This window comes from Lytechinus variegatus, chromosome 11 (assembly GCF_018143015.1).
Source record: "Lytechinus variegatus isolate NC3 chromosome 11, Lvar_3.0, whole genome shotgun sequence".
NCBI classification, from domain to species: Eukaryota; Metazoa; Echinodermata; class Echinoidea; order Temnopleuroida; family Toxopneustidae; genus Lytechinus; species Lytechinus variegatus.
The window spans coordinates 14,383,873-14,398,178 of record NC_054750.1 but is presented as its reverse complement, the minus strand read 5'-3'; positions in this window follow the sequence as shown (position 1 = coordinate 14,398,178).

Here is a 14,306-nt window from a genome sequence, read left to right as displayed (position 1 = left end):
CCCCTATATATATCTACGGCGTTGATTGGACTTGATGCCAGAATAAATAAAAATCATATTCGCTTTTCCTTTAAATCTTCAATCAGTTATCAATATAAACTGTGTAAATGAGTGGTACACTGATGGTTAAGGGTTTGCAGTGAATTTCCAAACTAAAATTATCTTTCTCTTTAATGTATGGCAAAGTCAGAGAATTTATCAACATTTTTATTTCTACTAGGCTGGACTATAGCAGGAGCCTTATAATGTTCTAAATAAATTGCGATCTGACTGAAATTCTTTGGACAATGTTAACAGAAATCGTTGCAACTGTAATAGTTATCAGAAATCGTTTTAATTATAATCAACACGTAAGAAAATATTAAGTAAAACTGTTTTGTTACTTTTTCTTTAATTCATTATATTTTCAATTCTACATTTAAAAGTAGTTAGGTTGTTGTACTAAGATTATTACAGAAGACAGATCTTTACATTTTTTTAATTTTCCAATCCTTTATGGGACCTTATCATGAATTTGAATGGCATGGGATTACAAGCTGGCGTACTCTTTCCTATCGTGGATTGAACAAAATTTTCTCTGACAACCAGGCACAAAAGGGAAAGTAAAGGGAACACATTTACTTCCAAGTGTATAAGGCACAGTCCTTCCTCTTACCAAGTGCGTGATGTCGTCCGTTTACGAGAAGACGAATGTAAATCATGCAAAATGAAGTAGGACAGTACGTAGTCTGTAAACCTTTTAACAACCTATTCTTGGCATGATGATCTCTGTCACACATGCAAGGTCACGTTTACTATCTAAATCTGGCGATTCCATTAAGACAACTATGTCCAATTATATGGCCCTCAGCCAGCCTGCATACTAATTGATGTGTTCTCATTGGTGTCAAATTGTTCCACTGCCGTTTGTATTGCACAGGTGGGGCTGTGGCAGGGATTGGTGGCCGTTATGGGTCATCGGCAATGGCAACGCATCCTGGCGGTGGAGGAGATGTCATGGTGGCGGCGGAACTAGGGATGGGAGTGCATGGACGCACCAAAATATTATGATCACGTGATTGTTTGATGACATCAGCGATATAGACGTCCAGAGAGAGAGAGCGAGAGAGGAGGGGGGGATAGAAACCGAGGGTTGGGGAAAATATGGATACCCGCTTCCGGAAATCAATTGCAATCTGGAGCATTCCTGCATAACTAACACTTGGCGGTATGAGTGAGACTGTGTCCTAGTCGAATATGGTGGAGTTTTGTTGTTCACATTGCAGAAATCTCTTTAATAATGTAACAAAAATACAAAAAAGAATTCCCATTTTTTGCAAATGCATACAAACAGTTAAACGTACTCAAATTTCATGCATATACATACAAACAGCTAAACGTACTCAAAATATCATATTCAGCTCCAGATGTTCAAATGGATGTAGCTCACAATACGTTCGACAGATCTGGATTCGGCTGTAGGTTACCTTTTATACTTACAGAGGGGGTGAGTTGCCAAATGGAACAGCTTCTTACGTCACAATCGGCAGACAATCAGCGTCTGTACTACTACGACTCGCAAACTCGCAATATGTTGATCGTATGCCAGATAATGCGATGTTATGACTGGAGTATGGTACGATGCGATGGGAATTAGCCAATAAGCTCTCGCCACACTTGTGTTGATATTCCACGAGAGAATGTGATAGTAAATGTGTTTTTCAATACCTCATGTCTGTGTCTGGAAGATAATGTTACCTGAGATTAAATTTGAGAGGTTGTAAAACTTTAAGATATGAAATGTGGATGTGTCGTCTAACGTAGATGTAAACATACTATTTACAAAATCATTTTCATTGCCTTATTTCTTTTGAAATTTGTCGTATATAAATATAATACGGTATAATATGATATGATTCGTTTATTATAGGTTATCTAAGTGCCTCTGTTTGGGATTGAGCTGCCATGACAGTGTGTCAGTTCAGTGAGCTTTTAATACCTTGTGCATTTTCATTAAAAAAAATTATTGAATGGTTTCACTGTATTATTATTAAAAATGTATATTGAATGTTTTGCATCACTTATGAATGCAAAAGAAAAAATGGGAAAGAAATAAATAGCTGGAGTGTCTGATGGAGATAAATAAGAAGATGTGCTAAAACATATTTATATAATATAATCATTGGGTGTTGCGGCATGGGCCTGTAATCCATGCTAATTGGGGGAATTTACAAATTGATGCAGGCAGAGGTTCGAGCCCTGATCATGTCTTTCGGATGGTGACGTTAAGGTCGATCCCAGACGTAAATAATCATTTCTGATTCATACACTGCTAAAAAACTAAGTTACACACACACAATTAATGGAAGAATGTCTAGAATAGATATAAAATTTGACGTAATTTTAAAGAAAAAATACAAATGTGACGAAAAAAAACTGGAGAGAACGGGAAAAGAAAGAAAGAAAGAAAGACCATTGATCAGTACAACTTATCTGGTCATGAAATGGCTCTTCTATCTTTATTTTTATTTTTCACCTAAGTTTTAATTGTATTTCATTATATACACAGACGATTAATGCTTTGATATCATCAGAATGATTTCGTGTCAATTTAAAGAGCGCACTGAATGCATTCGTCTTTTTTTTACTTTGAAAATTAAAAGCGATGTACAGTGTACAGTAGTGAAAATTAAAAAAAACTTAATAATAAAATGAAGATACGAATCGATCACTCTATTCAGGGTCAATGACTTTATAGCTTTTTCATTGGCCCTCTCCCCTTACACAAATCATTAATTGGTAGAGGGTGGTCAAACCATGTACACTCATAATAGGCCTATAAATAATCTAAGTGTGTAGGTTAAGTCTGGCGTATTCGATAGATGCACGACTAAAAATAAAAAAAAGGAAAACGGATGGAAACAAGGGAATGTGTTTTTCCTGAATATTGTGTCTAAATCTACCATAAAATTAGACTTTCATATTTAGAGGTCAAAATTTTCGCTCGATCACCACTTTTTGGTCAACTTTTCCCCAGATGCCACCTTCTGCCCCTTTTTAAAAACTTTTTAATTATTTTTTTGGGGTGGGGGCATTACAACACTGTGTTAGGTGTTTCAAGTCTATACCATACTGTGAGAAAAATCGGACTTGACTAAAATGACACTTAATCACGTATCAAGTTTATAGAGTGACTTGGTGCCTTAAACACTCACACGTGCCCCAGAACACCTCTAGCTCAAACTTTCTATTTTAAGAAGCCTTCCTTGATGTTATGGTTGTTGCTTAGCAACCATTAGTGACAGCTCACCCAATGCCTATGTTCATTTACATTATCCGTCTGCTTCGTAATCATCTGATTCTATGTACGTATAGTAGAGAAGGCTATAAAATATTACTTTTGTATAAATGTAATAACGTGTCTAAAGCCTCTTGAGTGATATAAACATGATGAAAGCCGGGCACGATATCCTGTGTAACGATTTTATTAGTGATCAGAGGATAAGTTCATATAATATTAGAACTTATGTAATATGAGAAACAAAAGTAAGAAAAGCAATGCACCCCCTCCCTATATTTGATGATGGAGCAATAGGGGAATGGCAAAATCGGAAACCCAAACTTGGAATATTGTATAAAGATTATTATTTTTTGTAGAAAAAAGGCAAGTACAGAACTCTTCCCCTCGCAAACACAGATTTGAAAGATTTCTGACTGAATGAAAATAATTCGTAGCTTGTCATAAAACGCCCTTTTAAATCTTTATAGAGATTGAGATAATTATACAAGCATTTTTTTTATTTGTAATAACGCATTGGTCTATTATACCGGAAATGACATGTCATTATGAGCAAGGGTGATGATATCATTATAATTACGTAATAAGATGATGTTACATAATCAATAATGCCTGGTTGATTTATGCAGGTTACTGACATATTTCGATTAGAAGCGTAGACGATATATTCTGTCAGGAAACGTAAAAGTGCATATAAAGAGGTCATCGCAACCTTTCGGGTGCACTTTTCTATTTTAAAATCATCTGACACCATGCAACCAAAAAAAAAAAAATGGTCAATATCACTTTCTGGAAAACTTTCCGTTTATATTTCCTAACAAGCAGCAAAAAGGAAAAAGGATTGTCCTCAGACCTCTCACTAGCTCATCATTTGCAATAGGAGCTCACCGAATTTTCAAAATTATTTTTCTGTCGTTTAAAATCTACGCATGCGCTGTTGGTATTGGTATTAATATTGACTGGCAAAAAGGGCATAATTTCAAAACTCGGAAACTGAAAGACGGGGCAATGATGGACACTAAGCTATCTAGTAATTGCTTCTCAGAGTTATTCACTTAGAGTCATGACGAGTAACCAGAATATTTGATTACATGATTAAGACAGTTAGATAAACACTGCATGGGTTGTGATTCTTAGTAGGAACGATAATCTGTATATAGAGATTAAAGGATGCGCCAAACGTCTCCTTCAAGTCTACCCACAAATCTTATAGTGAGGTGCATTGATAGATAATGATTAATCATATTAAAATGGATGGATCAATATACACCATAAATACGGCAATTATGAATAGCATATGGGGGGAAGAATATAAGCTGACAGATGATATAAGTATTATCAGAGGAAGAGGAGGGGTCCCCTACCCCCCCCCCCCACCCTGCAAAAATGGCAGAGGTGTAGGGCTTCGGTCGTCCCCCAATTTTTAATAAACATGTGGAAAAATAAAAAATGAACAGATGATTGTGATTTTTTGCATGGTTACCCCCCCCCCCCCTCCCCGCACGCATATTCACCATCACCCCTACTTTAAAAAGCGTCCCACGCGGTCCCGATCTTACCAATTAGGGATCAACCCCCCCCCCCCCCCATGATCCGCTAATATTTGTAATGACTATAAAAGTGCATATACATTGTTGAGGTACAACCCACCCCTCCCTACCTCTTGAAGCGATAAATTTTATCTTCCCTATAGCTGACGCAAACCCTACTTATATTTTCAAATTAATTATGAAACAAGTCCCCCCCCCCCCCCCCCCGCTACCAATGGAAGAATTAATCCTGATCCTCCACGACCACTATATAGAACTAGTCCTACAAGTGATGCTACTATAAACAGGCCCAGTATTGATTTTTGTTACTATTTTTAAAACTCTTTAGGTATTCATCTTGATATGCTTATTAACTAAAAGGTTTTGACATTTTTCGAAGAAAAAAATGAACTGCATTTATACAGTCTTTATCCACGTTATCAGCGTATATGTATTGATAAGAAGTCCGCCACAATTCCCATTTACAAACATCTTGGACAATCTGCAAAACTGTTGAGTCCCTTGCCAACTTTAAGTCTAACTTCTGATGAACCGAAGTGAATGTTTGAACTTTGTAAGTATATTTTAAGATATATCGATTCCTGAGGGATTATGGGTATACATCCGTCACTTGTAAGCTCCCAGGAACCTCTGCGATGATTCACTAACCAGCCAAAGGCTTGTAGGGGGCTCTCATAAGGGTTGGTGTCTTCACCGTAAGACTTCGACGACATCCAAGACTCTTGTCAAGTAGTGGTGCCAAATGGCGGGGGGGGGGGTGTCAGGAAACGACGGCCCCCTTTGATATTTGAAGTATTGAAAATGGGGGAAGAAAGAGAGAATATTTTAAAAAGCTGCAGGAAAGGAACCATGAAAGAAGGAAGAAGAGTGTATATAACAAGGTGAGTTCTGGGACGTTTCTATAAAACCCCAATAATTTAATTGAAAGGGGCAATGTGACGTCACCTTTACACTGGAAAAATATTGGGTAAAATTTTAACCAGCACGAGGGTAATTATGTGTCCAACCGATTGGGGGAAGTATTTTATCCAGTGCGGGAAGCATGTTGTCCAGCCGCAATTACTTGAGAATGGGAAAATTTTTCATCACACTGGATAAACAAAAATATCCAAAAGAAATGCCCAATGTTGGTTGGACAAATATTTACCCCCATGGAGTACTTTTACCCAATTTTTTCTTAGAGTGTACGTTTTCTTACCCCTTCTCCTATCCAAGTATCTGGTGCCGCCCCTAATTGGGGGGGGGGTGACTAGACATTGAACAAAAATGAAGTAACAAACGGGATTTTTTGTGCAATTATTGTATTGTATTTTCTTTACTATAATGATCGGTCATATCTAATATAAAAATGTCGATGAATGGACATTATGCGCTGTATCCCGAACTTTTTTTACTCCCAAAACATTTAGCGCATTAAGATGCAGGCGATTCTCGGTCACCATCTTTCATCATTCCTGATCATGCATCGTAGATGAACTAACTCCATTAAATATACAAATAAACATTACAACATTCAGAGTAAGTTTGCTAGTTTCTGTAAAAATTTATCTAAGTAAAATTTCTTTTCAATGTTTTGCGCACCTATACATAATCATGATCATTGTTTCGATCGTAAAACCTAGCAAATACAACATTAATCATTTACTTTTTCTTCCAAATCACTTTTGTTAAAATATAAACAGTTGTTATTTGGGTTATTTATGAGATTGATGTCATTTGCATTCATTACTCCATTAAGCATTATTCTGATTATCTTACAGCAGCCGAAACTTGGCATTGGAAACAATATGAATCGACTTCCCTATTGTGACGTACAGGAGGGAAACCCCCTTTAATTCAAGGATGGACCTCCCCCAGCAGACGATGTAAAGATATCGGTGCTTAGATCGATCAAACTGATGATCGGAAACAGGTCGTTGAGTCACATGACCATGAACTTACAATACGTGTGGGGCTGGACAAAAGTATGGGGGTTTATGGTCATATTTAAAAGGGAAACTAGAAATAAGCTTGCATCTTTATGATCGTAATATAGACAAAGACTTACACACACACGAACGACTATATGACGGTTTTTTTTTTTACTGAACGGAACAATGAGAAAACTATAAATAGAAGCGTTACCATGGCAACACAATCTAAATGCATTGTAAATTTGATAATGAAATATGCAGGTGTTGATTTCATTTATGTGGAGCCTATTAGGAGAAGTTAACATTATTTCTCAAATATTTGCGAGCGAGCGAAGCTATTTAAGATCCATCGAAAATCGCACAATTTCCAATTACGTAGAGTAATCTGTCAGATATTCACGGGGTTATTATGGAGAATTGTGATATTGAAAAAACAAAATACAATAATCTAACCCTATCATTATTTTATATATATACATTTTTAATCATCGGGTCTTATCACAATCACGTTCGACAATATATATATATATTTGCTTTGTGCATGGTAAGTACACTCTAAAAAATGAAGTGCTAATTTAGCTCTTAAAGAGCGTGTATAGTGACTGCACTTCGGAGTGCTGATTTTTCTCGTTCAAATTTGAACTAGACAAATCAGCACTCCGAATTGCAGTCACTATACACGCTCTTTAAGAGCTAAATTAGCACTTCATTTTTTAGAGTGTAAGTTGTTTATGTAAAAATGTATCTTCATTCTTTTTATCCTAAACATTATTTTTTATGAATAATAAGAATGAAATATAATAACAAACTGTATATTTCGTATTTTCACTTCTCTTGTTAGGATTCTTCAAAGTTCTCCTTACCCAATCCTTATTTTTCTGAACCAAAATTGTTTTGAAGAAATAGATTAGAATTTCATATTAGATGGAGGAACATGTTTTGAAAATAAATGACATCATATTACACAACTAAAAGGACATTAATTCACAGCAAAGTATGTTTCCTGTTTATCACAATACATGAACATTTGATAAGTGCAATGGAAGCATGGGAATAGATGACATTATACAGTTATATATAACTTAAAAGAAATTAAAAGGGAAGTCTCTGAACAACATGATCAAGTTGATCGAAGAGTAAAAGGACATGCATATTCATTTAAGAAAACATAGGGAAATATTAATTACAGGACCTATAAACCTCTTAAAGAATAAATGGTAAGAGACAGGTCTGTTTTCCTGTTTGTTTTAATTATACGGACATTTCTTACAAGTGCAACGGAAATTGTGGTTAAATTATTTTCATAAAGCTATAACTATTACATTACATTAAACAACTTAAAAGGTATTAAAGGATATAAAAACAGGAAATCGTTATCATGTTGCATACTGCTATACGGAAAAAAAGGAGAAGGAAACGTTATCCATCAATGATATTATTATTCTATTTTGGAACGATTGCGGTGCTTGTTTGTTTGCTTGGGATGTTTGCTTGGGAGTGGGTGCGTCGTGGTCTAGTGGTTCTGACTCTCGCCTTTCAAACAGAGGGTCATGGGTTCGAATCCTAGCCATGGCGTGTTTTCCTTCAGCAAGAAATTTATCCACACTGTGCTGCACTCGACCCAGGTGAGGTAAATGGGTACCCGGCAGGATTAATTCCTTATATGCACCAAGCGCCTTTATAGCAGCTGGAGCTACAGCCGGGGTAATAAAGTGCGCCACTGAATAGGCAACAATATAGATCGGCGCCTCATAAATGCTATATATTATTATGGTAATGGGAGTGTTTGTGAAAATGCATAGTGAGATTTTCAAGCTAAACCGTCCCTCCCTCATTCTCCCATTGTCATTTAATTCTCATCCTTCCCCCCCCCCACCAAAAAAAATCAGAAGATATAATACTAATAATAATAATGATAATATTAATAATAATAATAATAATATTAATATTAACAATAATAATCATAATAATATTAGTGATATGAAAGGACAAGTCCACCCCAACAAAACTTGATTTGAATAAAAAGAGAAAAAATCAACAAGCATAACACTGAAAATTTCATCAAAATCGGATGTAAAATAAGAAAGTTATGACATTTTAAAGTTTCGCTTCATTTCACAAAACTGTTATATGCACATCTCGGTCGGTATGCAAATGAGGGAACTGATGACATCACTAACTCACTATTTCTTTTGTATTTTATTATATGAAATATGAAATATTTTTATTTTCTCGTCATTGTCATGTGAAATGAAGTTTCATTCCTCCCTGAACACGTGGAATTCCATTATTTTAACATTTTGTGCTTCAGGCAAGGAGGTCCTAATCGTCAAATTCGTAAAAAATTGAAATATTGTATAATTCAAACAATAAAAAACAAAGAAATAGTGAGTGAGTGACATCATCGACTCTCTCATTTGGATGTAACTGGCTCGTTCATATAACTGTTTTGTTAAAAATAAGCGAAACTTTGAAATGTCATAACTTTCTTATTTTACATCCGATTTTGATGAAATTTTCAGCACTGTGCTTGTCTGATTTTTCTCTATTGATTCAAATCAACATTTTTCTGAGGTGGACTTGACCTTTAATAATAATAATAATAATAATAATAATAATAATATAACAATAGCCTATACATTTTCCTAACCATCTTCATTTTATCCAACATTTTGTACTAAAACAATCCATAAATATAGGGGCTAATAATAACCTAATAATAATAGAGAAAATAAAAATGGTTATAATATAACATGAAAATAGTTATATTTCTATTGAAACTATTTTCTCTGTATTTTTCACTGAAAAGCACGATTTTTTTTGCTTGTTTTGTGAAATTATTTTCTCTGTATTTTTCACTGAAAAGCATGATTAATTGCTACAGTCACAACAAAGAGAGTGAGTCAAAGTCTACCGATAGCATGTCATTCGTAATAACGTATAATATTTTGGTCTGTCGGGGTTGGTTTTTCCTTTGTGACTGGAGCACATATAAGTCGATCTATTTATAAAAGGCCTCTCTCATCTGCATGCGAGAGAAGAATAGATGATGACGCAGAATGTTTCATAGCTGATGAGAAATAAAATGTCACGATCAAGGATTAAAATCTTAACAAATGATCAATCGGAATCAAGGTCATCTAAAGCACACCTGTTTACATCACATGGAATTATATGCATGGGACTATGCCACCGATTTGAGACGAAAGTAGCAGGCCTTTTACGATAAAAATTACTGTGGGGAATGTGAAAATAATGTTGCATTATAATTATGCATTCCGGCTCGTAACCTGAAAGCTCAATTTAAAAATTGCCCAAATAATTCTCCGGCTTGTCTGGAAATGAGAAACTGCCATTTTTACAGAGTGACGGAATGAGAGATCTTAGGAAGTATTACTTTTAGTATTGTTGGAAGTATTACATGTTTTTATTTTTATTTTTTTTTTTGGGGGGGGCTACGTTCTTTAAAATTGTTCATGAATTAAAGAGCTACCTGAGGTAATATAATCAAAAGTCCACCAAGAAACAATGATATTTCCATCAGCACTAATGAATTTACGGGCAAATATACAAATCAATTGATTCTCATTTAAGTGCATGATGATTTAATTGCAAGTATAGTCAAACCTGAAATAAGAATTATAACGGAGACACATGCAGAGAAACGTATCTTAAATCAAGATGTGCATGTTCCTGTCTGATTCAAATTCATGATATTTCGCACCTTACAAAATCGATTTGAAGCATGGTGGGTACTGCCAGGGGTATGGATAGGAAGCAATTGGTGAATACATAAGCAAAAAATGCGGAAAGGGAAATAGATGTTAGGAACACAAAAAAAATCTGGAAATTTATTCAGAGTAGAATTAAAAAGGTGAACAGGAGAACATAGGCTAACAATAATTACTCATCATGACAGAGAGAGAGTGAGAAAGAGAAGAGAGAGGGAGAGGGGGAAGGAGAGAGGGATAGAGGGGGGGGAGGGGGGAAGGGGAGGGAGGATGGGGAAGCACAAGTGTAAAGTGTAATGGCATGAGGAGCTATGAATATTTTTAGTTTAGTGCTTACCCCTCCTGTATTCCGGCGGCTGAAAACAATCCAGATACTTTTAGAATAAAATGATTAAATTGGGAGGGCTGTTGGGTGACCCTCCCCCTAAGAAATTGTCAGAATCCAAGCATGTGCCAAATGCCATTAAAGGGGAAGAATTTGAATTTCGACCAATTTCACCGGCTTTTTTTTAAGGGAAGGCAGCTAATCCCGCCCCTAACAGGGGCTTTGGAAGGGAAGTGAACAAAATTATCCCCCTAATTGTGTTAACGAACGAAGGGTGCCGAGGTCTCGGGTTCATGGTTTGAAAAGTATTCCACGATTGTTTGGGGGTAGTTTTAAAACTACCACTCGACATGCTCAATGAAATGAACATTTCGGACGAAAATTGCTACTAGACACCAGTATCCAAAGGGCTTTTCCCCCAAATAAATTTCTTCAAAGAAAATAGTAAAGAAATTCTTAAAACAATCGTGAGAAAATTGACTATCCTGCAAAAACTCCGGGTTTGATTTAACACCAGAGGAGTATTGAAACAACACCAGCTTGGAATCAAACCGAAGCTGTTTTAATATTGTTTGGTGCAACAACTATCAGGTGTTAGACCAAAGGTAAACTGGTGTTGTTTAACACTTCTCTGATGTGGACATATAGATTCCGGGCTGGTGTTAAATCAACATCGGAGTTTTTTCAGTGTAGGTAGTGTGTGAACATGAGAGAGAGGGGGGGGGGATGGAAGAAATAAAAAGAGAAAGGGGTGCATAGGAGGGGATGGAGACAATAGACATTCAAGGTAGCCCCGTTTTCTGATCCAGCTAGTGATCATGTCCATTTTTTATTTAACCATGAATAGATAGACGAACTCCAATTCCCTGGTTGAACGATTTCGCTCAATCTAATTGGGAAGTCACGTTCGAACTCGGAAACTCGAGGTCATTGAGGAGAGAAACAGAATAATTATGATTACAGAATGTGTATCGACTATCGAGGTTACTTGGACATCGATGTTATTCATAATTTCATTTATTATCTGGTGGAATATTGTTCATTGTATACAGTTATACTCGCATAGTTCAGGAATGTTTTTTTTTTTAGATATCTAAACCAAAAATAATATCAACTATGCCATGGAACTCCCTCTTCTTCAAAATAATGCTTGTGAATTATTTTAAATACCATTTATTTCAGACCACGAGAAATCTTCAGAACAGGCGTCACCCCCCCCCCCATTATATTTGGAATTATAACGTGCTACACAACACCCCTATTTTGTATATGGAACCGGTATTCAATAATTTCTGGATCGGGCCGCTATATATCTCGATATAAAAATGGTGAATTAAATATACATATTTTCCCTTTTTCTTTTTTTCTTTTGCTGACCCCCAATTATCTCAAGTGTTCCATCATGTTGTCAAGGCTAAAATCTATAGCCTCCCCGTATATTAATCATCATTGAATCATAGCCATCGGTCAATACAAATGAATATATTACGGTCAAGGGTGTTTATTTCTATCCATCTTTGATGATATCTTGGTTACAATATATTCTTCTTTACCTGGGGCAAAAGAATCTTTGAATAAGTTAGATTTTCTAGTAAGGGTCAGGTCGGCTCAGGTATCCCATGTCCACCATGCAGGTAAGCTGGTCAGCCAAGGTACGTTCAGTCATATAACAAACTGTGGCGTGCATGCGGCAAAAAATGAAGGGCCGCTAAGTTATATATATATACTGTATATATATGTAGATAGATAGATAGATAGCTCTGGGGAACCTTGATTTAAGCTACGCCTACCATTGTTCTCTTCATCCATTTCTTTACAATACATATATATATATATATATATATATATATATATATATATATCTATTATATAAATAGTGTACAATCTATTGTACAATATACTGGATTATATGTACGACAAATATAAAATTATCCCGAGTGCAGGTTTATTTCACCGAGGCCGAAGGCCGAGGTGAAATAGGCTTGCACGAGGGATAATTTTGTATTTGGAGTTCATATAGTCCAGTAATATTGTATGATAGAACGTTCACTATTTATTATAGTAAATAGATCCCTTAATCTAAGCCCCCCATCATGGATTTTGCCATCCAAAAATCGAAAGTTATATTGTACATATGTACAATATAACTTTTTGAAGGGAGGTCACGTGGTACAAATCCAGCCAATCACAGCTCGTATTTTACTACCACTATTTACTATATATATATATATATATATATAAAACTAGTACAGTGAACCATATAAGAAAACTGAGCAAACGAAGCAAGCGAGCCTAAAAATCGATGTTTTCTGTAAAAAAAGAAAGAAAACAAATTGTGTATTTTAGTCCGAAGTACAAAACAGCCCAGTTTCTAATTAGAAATGTAAATATTATTGTTTGAAACTCCCCGGAGTCATGTTCTCGGTAGTTTAAATAATATCCGGGTTATACAATTCTTAATTCCGCATTCTCTGGGACCTCATCAAACATGCCGAAACGGATATTCTGTCTTTATGCCACTTTTTCCTGCTTGGTCATTTTCGATGCACAAAAGTGATCCTTATCCTAGGGTTCAATATGGTCATACATCGATCAAGACCAGTGATATTGTGAATGAAGTAGAAACGGGAAATGTTTCGATGACTGAAAAAACAGGGGAAATCCCCAAACAATGAACGAATGGAGGAATCAATGACTCCGTGAGAAATCTGAGACTTTCATGAAGGCGGAATTATGTTTTAGCATTTTATATATGAAGTTTAATTTCTTATGGGTTCCTTTTTGTAGATCATCTAAGAGGGTTGTTCTGACTCTGATTTGTGATGTAAAACTCATAATTATCATCATTTTTAAGTCAGTGTGTGGGATGAACACTAAATTAACTATATAGCCAAAATATAACCATCAAAATCCCCAAATAGATGTAGGTTATTAAAATAATATAAAAAACAAACACGATAGTTACTCAGCATGGAAAGTACAAGGCATGTCAGTTAAACTTACATGTATGAAACATTCTGCTGTTAAAATCAACATTTTTTTAGGTTTGACCATAGAGATATATTTATCAGTATATCCCTGTGGGTTTGACCAATCAAGATCCAACCGGATTCTAGAACACGGACCACAGGTTCCATTTAGTATAATATTATGATGACGAACCTCTTTAAGCGAGTCGAGTTCGCTTAACGTTTTCTTCAAAATAGATACACAAATAAGTGATTATCATATTTATGAATGTCTAATGGCAATAATGAGAATGGTTAATTTGATAATTATAGTGATAATGATATAATTCATTAATATTTGTACGTGATTTAGAATTTCGAGCACTGAAAAAAACATTAATGTCCATTACCCAAGCATGATATGGAACAACAGGGATAAGGGGAAAAAAATGAGAGGCCAGTGACCACAATTCGTACAGCAAAAACTGTGGTGTTAACCATTGTACATAGAGGACCACACCAGTTATTTTACACCGGTGTTAAATTGACAGTGTTAGTTTAA